Raw genomic sequence first — 6,000 nt, 5'->3', positions numbered from 1 at the left:
AAAAATTAATATTAAAAAATAAAAACTAGAAAATATAATTTTGAAGCATGAATAGCAATTCTAAGCATGACGTAAGTTTTTCAAATTGAAAAGTCAAAAATATCTATGCATCCAAAAACCATTAAGTGAAAGTAAGAACGTATAAAAAAAACTGGAGGAAATATTTGCAACTTATATGAAAGGCAAAGAGTCAATATACTTGATTTGCCAAGAATTCTTAAAAACCAATTAAAATATTTTAACAGAAAAACAGACAAGAGATGCAAGCATGCGTGTCACAAAAGTATACAAATTAATAAGAAATAAATCAACCTCAATGCATATCAAAACAACAAGACATTTTACAATTATAAAATTAGCAAGGATTTTTATATATTAATAAGAAGTATTGGTATAACACAGAGATATTATGGGGTATAAATACTAAAACTATCCTGAGGGACAATTAATCAAGCTTAATCAAAACTCTTTATACAGTACATACCACCAGTGGCTCGATGTCGACTCTCAGCAGTCTTCCTAGAGAATCAGGAGAAGGTGGTTTTGTGGTATGAGAGACAGAAGCAACTCTAGGATCCAAAAGCTGCTATTGGGTATAGCACAGATGAGTGGCAGGTGGCCAGAGTTCTCAAGACCTTTGATACAACAGGATTTAGTTCCTAATGAGATAAAAATAAAGAAAAATATTAGTATCAAACTGACCCAGATGGACTAGTTGAAAAATAGCAATCATCTCTCCCATCTTGAATATAGTATTTAGTATTATCTTAACCTAAAAAACTCTTACCACAGCTTATTTTTCACAGTCAGACTCTCAGGGAAATCTGTATTTAAGTTTGGCCAAACATCAGATTTCTTCTCTTTGTACAGTTTTGCTAAATGAAAAATCTGGTGAGGGCCTGTTTTATTTTCCCATTTATAACACAGAGAATATAATCAGCATTTTGGGGAAAAATAGTTTTTCAGCAAAAAGGGATATTTTCCAGCTATAAAAAATAAGAATATTTAACTTTTAAAACAAAAACAAAAAAAAGACAAACAAGCAAACAAAAAAACACCATTTCACACATATGTTCTAAGTTGAACAAAAATGTGGAGGGTTTTCTGATATTTTTATTTTTGTGGTTACCATACTGATTTGTTTTGTTTTGTTTCTTACACTTTTTCACTTGTAGAACAACCAGTGAGTTAAATTACATGAGTGCAAAGCTAATATGTGCTGTCTCTGACTCCTGGGGTACAGTCTCTGAAGTTGAACTGCCTGTGTTTAATTCCCCGTTCTTCTATTAATAAGCTGCATGACTTTGAGAAAGTTATGTATTACTATTTCTGTGCACTAGTTTTCACCTTTACAAAACTGAAAAATAAAGGCAATATGCCTACAATGCTTTTATGAATATTAAATATCATCTCATAAACACTTCAGGTATGTCCTGATGCAATAAAAGTGCTTAATAAATAGTATCTGTCAGTATGTCTACATCTCCTAGCTATTTTCTCTACTACAGATAAAAATCATAGAGCATGATTTGTTAGTGATCACATTCCCCAAAACTCAGCAAACAAAAGCATATGTAAATAGCAAAACTTAATAGTAAATAGAGGAATGATTGAGGAGTGGCATCAGCAAGATGTAGTAATAAAAAGCACCTCCTTCATCTCACAAAACATCAAATCAATAACAATATATAAACTAATTCTGTTTATGAGAAATCCAGAAATCAATTAAGAGGCATCTGCATCCCAGGAGAACACAAAGCCAGCCACACAGAAGCAAGTAGAAAAATTTCTGTCACCCTCTCACCATAGTCCCTCTGCCTGACAGAGCACCATGTGATTGGAAGGAAACTACCAGCTTCTGGATACTCCCTGGTGAGAGAAAGAGGAGACGAGCTCATACATCCAATGTTCTGACTTTTCAGGGAGGTTTTTATCTTGGAGCAATGATAACATCAGACATACTCTAGATGCTTGGGGGCCACTGAGAACAGAAAAAGAACTGGGTATATGCTGCTACTCCAGAGGAACCACAGTATCGCACTCAAGGAGGAAAGAGAAGAGTGGAACACATGTCCAACAGTCCAACTTTTTGAGGGGCTGCCCAAGGGACTGGTTTCTTTCTTGAATTTCTGGTAATGCAGATGGGACCTAGCATACTCTAGATGCCACGAGCCACAAAGAGTATAAAAGATCTGAGTGGCATGTTGCTGCTCAGAGAGCATGATCTGACAGCAGGTCAGAGGGCCCACCACAGGATGGCAGACGTCAGAGAAAGCAAAAGATTACGAACTCCTGAAAAAAGGAAACTAGCAAATTCTTCTAAATGGAAATCTACACATGCAAAGCCCAGAAAAGACACATCCACAGAAAAACTTTGAGAGGCCTTCAGAATCTCTACTTGGGCCGATTGGTGAAAGTTTTTCCCTATTATAAAGCTAGTTTACAAAGAGTTGGGGAGGTGGTTTGTTTTTCAAATATGCAGACACCAACACAAATGGGGGGAAAATGACCCAATCAAACCAACAAAATAAATCTCCAGAAACTGACCCTAAAGATACAGGTTACAAATTACCTAACATATAATTCAAAATAAATATCATAAATAAAGATGCTCAGTAAGCTCATGAAAATAATGTGTGAACAAATTAACAAAAGAGCAGTAAGTTCTCCTCTACCAGTAATTACTTTAAATGTAAATGGATGAAATTCACCAATCAAAATACAAAGTGGCTGAATAGATTAAAATAAAAACAAAATCCAACTATGTGCTGTCTATAAGAGACTCACTTTAAATGTAAGGCACACATAACAAAAGAATGGAAAAAGATATTTGATGTAATTGGTAACCAAAACAAAACAAGAATAGCTATACTTATACAGACAAAGTAGACATTATGTCAAAAACTGTAACTAGAAGCAAAGAATGACATTACCTAATGATAAAAAGTTCAATTCACCAGGAAGATACAATTATAAATATATACGCAACCAATATCAGACCACCTAAATACATAAAGCAAATATTGACAGACGTGAAGGAAGAAATAGACACCAACAATAATAAAGTAGGAAACTTCAAAATCCATTTTTAATAATGAATGGAATAGCCAGACAGAAGATCAATAAAGAAACAGAGGACTTGAAGAACACTATAGACCTAAGAGACATATACAGGACATTTCATGCAACAGACACAGAATATGCATTCTTCTGTCCAGTATAGATCACATATTAGGTCACAAAACAAATCTTAACTAATTTATAAGATTGAAATCATATAGGTATGTCTTCTGATCACAATATAATGCAACTGGAAATCAACTGCAGAAAGAAAACAAAAATCCACTTAACAACACATTCTTGAACAACCAATGGGCAAAATAAGAACATGAAAAGTGAAATTAGAAAATATTTCAAGACATATAAAAATGAAAACACAACATATTAAAAGTTATGGGATGCAGCAAAAGCAGTTCTGAAGGAACTTTAAAGCAATAAATGTCTATGTTAAAAAAGAAGGATCTAAAGTAACCTAATTCTCTACATCAGGAAGTAGAAATAGAAAAAAAAGAGCTAAACCCAAAGTTAGCAGAGGGAAAGAAATAAATAATAAAAATTAGAGAGGAAATAAATGAAATTGAGAATAGAAAAACAATAGAAAAATCAACAAAATTAATTGGTCTTTTGAAAAACTCAACAAAACCAACAAACTTTACACTTGACTGAGAAGAAAAGAGTGAAGACAAAAAAAGTAAAATGGACATCAAAGAGGAGACATTACAATTGATGCCACAGACAAAAAGAATTATGAGAGACTACCATGAACAATTATAAGCCAATTATAGATTATCCAAATTGGATAGCCTAGAAAAAATGGATAAATTCCTAGAAACATATAGCCTATCAGAACTGGATCATAAAGAAACAGAAAATCCAAACAGACCTAATAACCAGTAAAGAGATTGAATCAGTAATCAAAAACCTCTCCAAAAAGAAAAACTCAGTACCAGATGGCTTCAATGATAAAATCTACCAGACACTTAAAGAATTTGTGGCAATTCTTTGCAAACTCTTCCAAAAAATGGAAGAGAAAGAAACATTTTGAAACCCGATTTATGAAGCGAGCATTATTCTGATACCAAACCTAGAGAAAGACACCACAAGAAAATAAAACTACAAGTTAATATCCCTGGTGATTTAGATGCAAAAATCCTCAAAAATATATGTGCAAACAAAATTCAACAGTGTATTAAAAGGATCACACTATGACCAAGTGAGATTTATCCCTGGGATGCAAGGATGGCTCATCATATAAATATCAATCAATGTGATTCACCACATTAACAGAATAAAGGATAGAAATTACAGGATGATAGAAATAGATGTACAAAAGGTATTTGGCAAAATTCAATATGCTTTCAAAATAAAAAGACTCCACAAACTAGGAACAAAAGGAAATTATCACAACATAACAAGGTCATATATGACAAGTCCACAGTGAACATCATACTCAACAATGAAAAACTGATAGTTTTTCCTCCAAAATCAGGAAAAAAGGCACAGATATCCACTTCTGCTACTTTTATTCAACACAGTACTGCAAGTCCTACCTGGAGAAATTAGTCAAGAAAAAGAAATAAAAGTCATCCAAATTGGAAAGGAAGAAGGAAAATTATCCCTGTTCACGGATGCACGATCTTATATGTAGAAAATCTTGAAGAGTGCCCCCACCCCCCCACACACGAAAGAAACCTATCAGATCTAAGAAACAAATTCAGTAAAGTTCCAGGATACAAAAATCAACATACAAAACTCAATTGTGTTTCTATGCACAAACAGTGGACAATCTGAAAAGGAAATTAGGAAAACAATCCCATTTACAAATGGACAAAAAACAATAATCCTTAGGAAAAAATTTAACTGAGGGATCAAAAGACTTGTACACCAAAAACTACAAGACATTAAAGAAGAAATTATAAAGGATACAAATGAATGAAAACATATTCTATGTTCATGCATTGAAAGAGTTAAGATTATTAAAATATTCATACAACTGAAAGCAATCTACAGATGTAATGCAATCTCTATCAATATCTTAATGACAATTTTTACAGAAATAGAAAAAAATTCTAAAATACACATAAAGCCACAAAGACTCCAATTAGCCAAAATAACTTTGGGAAATAACAAAGCTGAAGATATTATACTTCCTGATTTTAAAACAAATTGGCTGTATTACAAAGCTACAATAATCAATACAGTATGGTACTGCCATAAAGACAGACATACAGGCCAATGGACTAAAATAGAGAATCCCAAAATAACATTAGACATTTATGGTCAACTGATCTTTGAGAAGGGTGCCAAGAATACACAATGGGATAAGGATAGTGTGTTCAACAAGTTATGCTGAAAAAACTGGATATTCTCTTGCAAAAGAATGAAATTGGACCTTTGTCTAACATCGTACCCAAAAATCAATGAAAAATGGATTAAACATAATACCTGAAACTATAAAATTCCTAGACAAAAACACAGAGAAAAGGTTTCATGACATTGGTTTTTGCAATGATTTTATGGATATGACCCTAAAAACACAGGCAACGAAAGCAAAAATTAAAAATGGGAATACATCGGCCAGGCGTGGTGGCTCACGCCTGTAATTCCAGCACTTTGGGTGGCCGAGGCAGGCGGATCACGAGGTCAGGAAATCGAGACCATCCTGGCTAACACGGTGAAACCCTGTCTCTACTAAAAATACAAAAAATTAGCCGGGCGCGGTGGCGGGCGCCTATAGTCCCAGCTACTCAGGAGGCTGAGGCAGGAAAATGGCGTGAACCCGGGAGGCAGAAGGTGCAGTGAGCCGAAATCGCGCCACTGCACTCCAGCCTGGGCGACAGAGCAAGACTCTGTCTCAAAAAAAGAAGAAAAGAAAAAAAGAAAAAAAAACCGGAATACATCAAACTAAAAAACTTCTGCCCAGCAAAAGAAACAAGAGAG

General features: G+C 34.1%; 1 long non-coding RNA gene across 1 annotated transcript in view; it reads right to left on the bottom strand.

The window, feature by feature from the left end:
* Positions 1 to 490: 490 nt before the first annotated feature.
* Positions 491 to 6,000, bottom strand: part of LOC117094745 — a 102,836-nt gene continuing 97,326 nt past the window's right edge. Inside the window, exon 4 of the long non-coding RNA XR_004441663.1 lies at positions 491 to 659. This is a non-coding gene — a long non-coding RNA (uncharacterized LOC117094745). The remainder of the gene's footprint in view (positions 660 to 6,000) is intronic.

Source organism: Trachypithecus francoisi, unplaced genomic scaffold, assembly GCF_009764315.1.
Source record: "Trachypithecus francoisi isolate TF-2019V2 unplaced genomic scaffold, Tfra_2.0 Lachesis_group13, whole genome shotgun sequence".
Classification (NCBI taxonomy): Eukaryota; Metazoa; Chordata; class Mammalia; order Primates; family Cercopithecidae; genus Trachypithecus; species Trachypithecus francoisi.
This window is presented reverse-complemented; position numbering and strand designations above follow the sequence as displayed.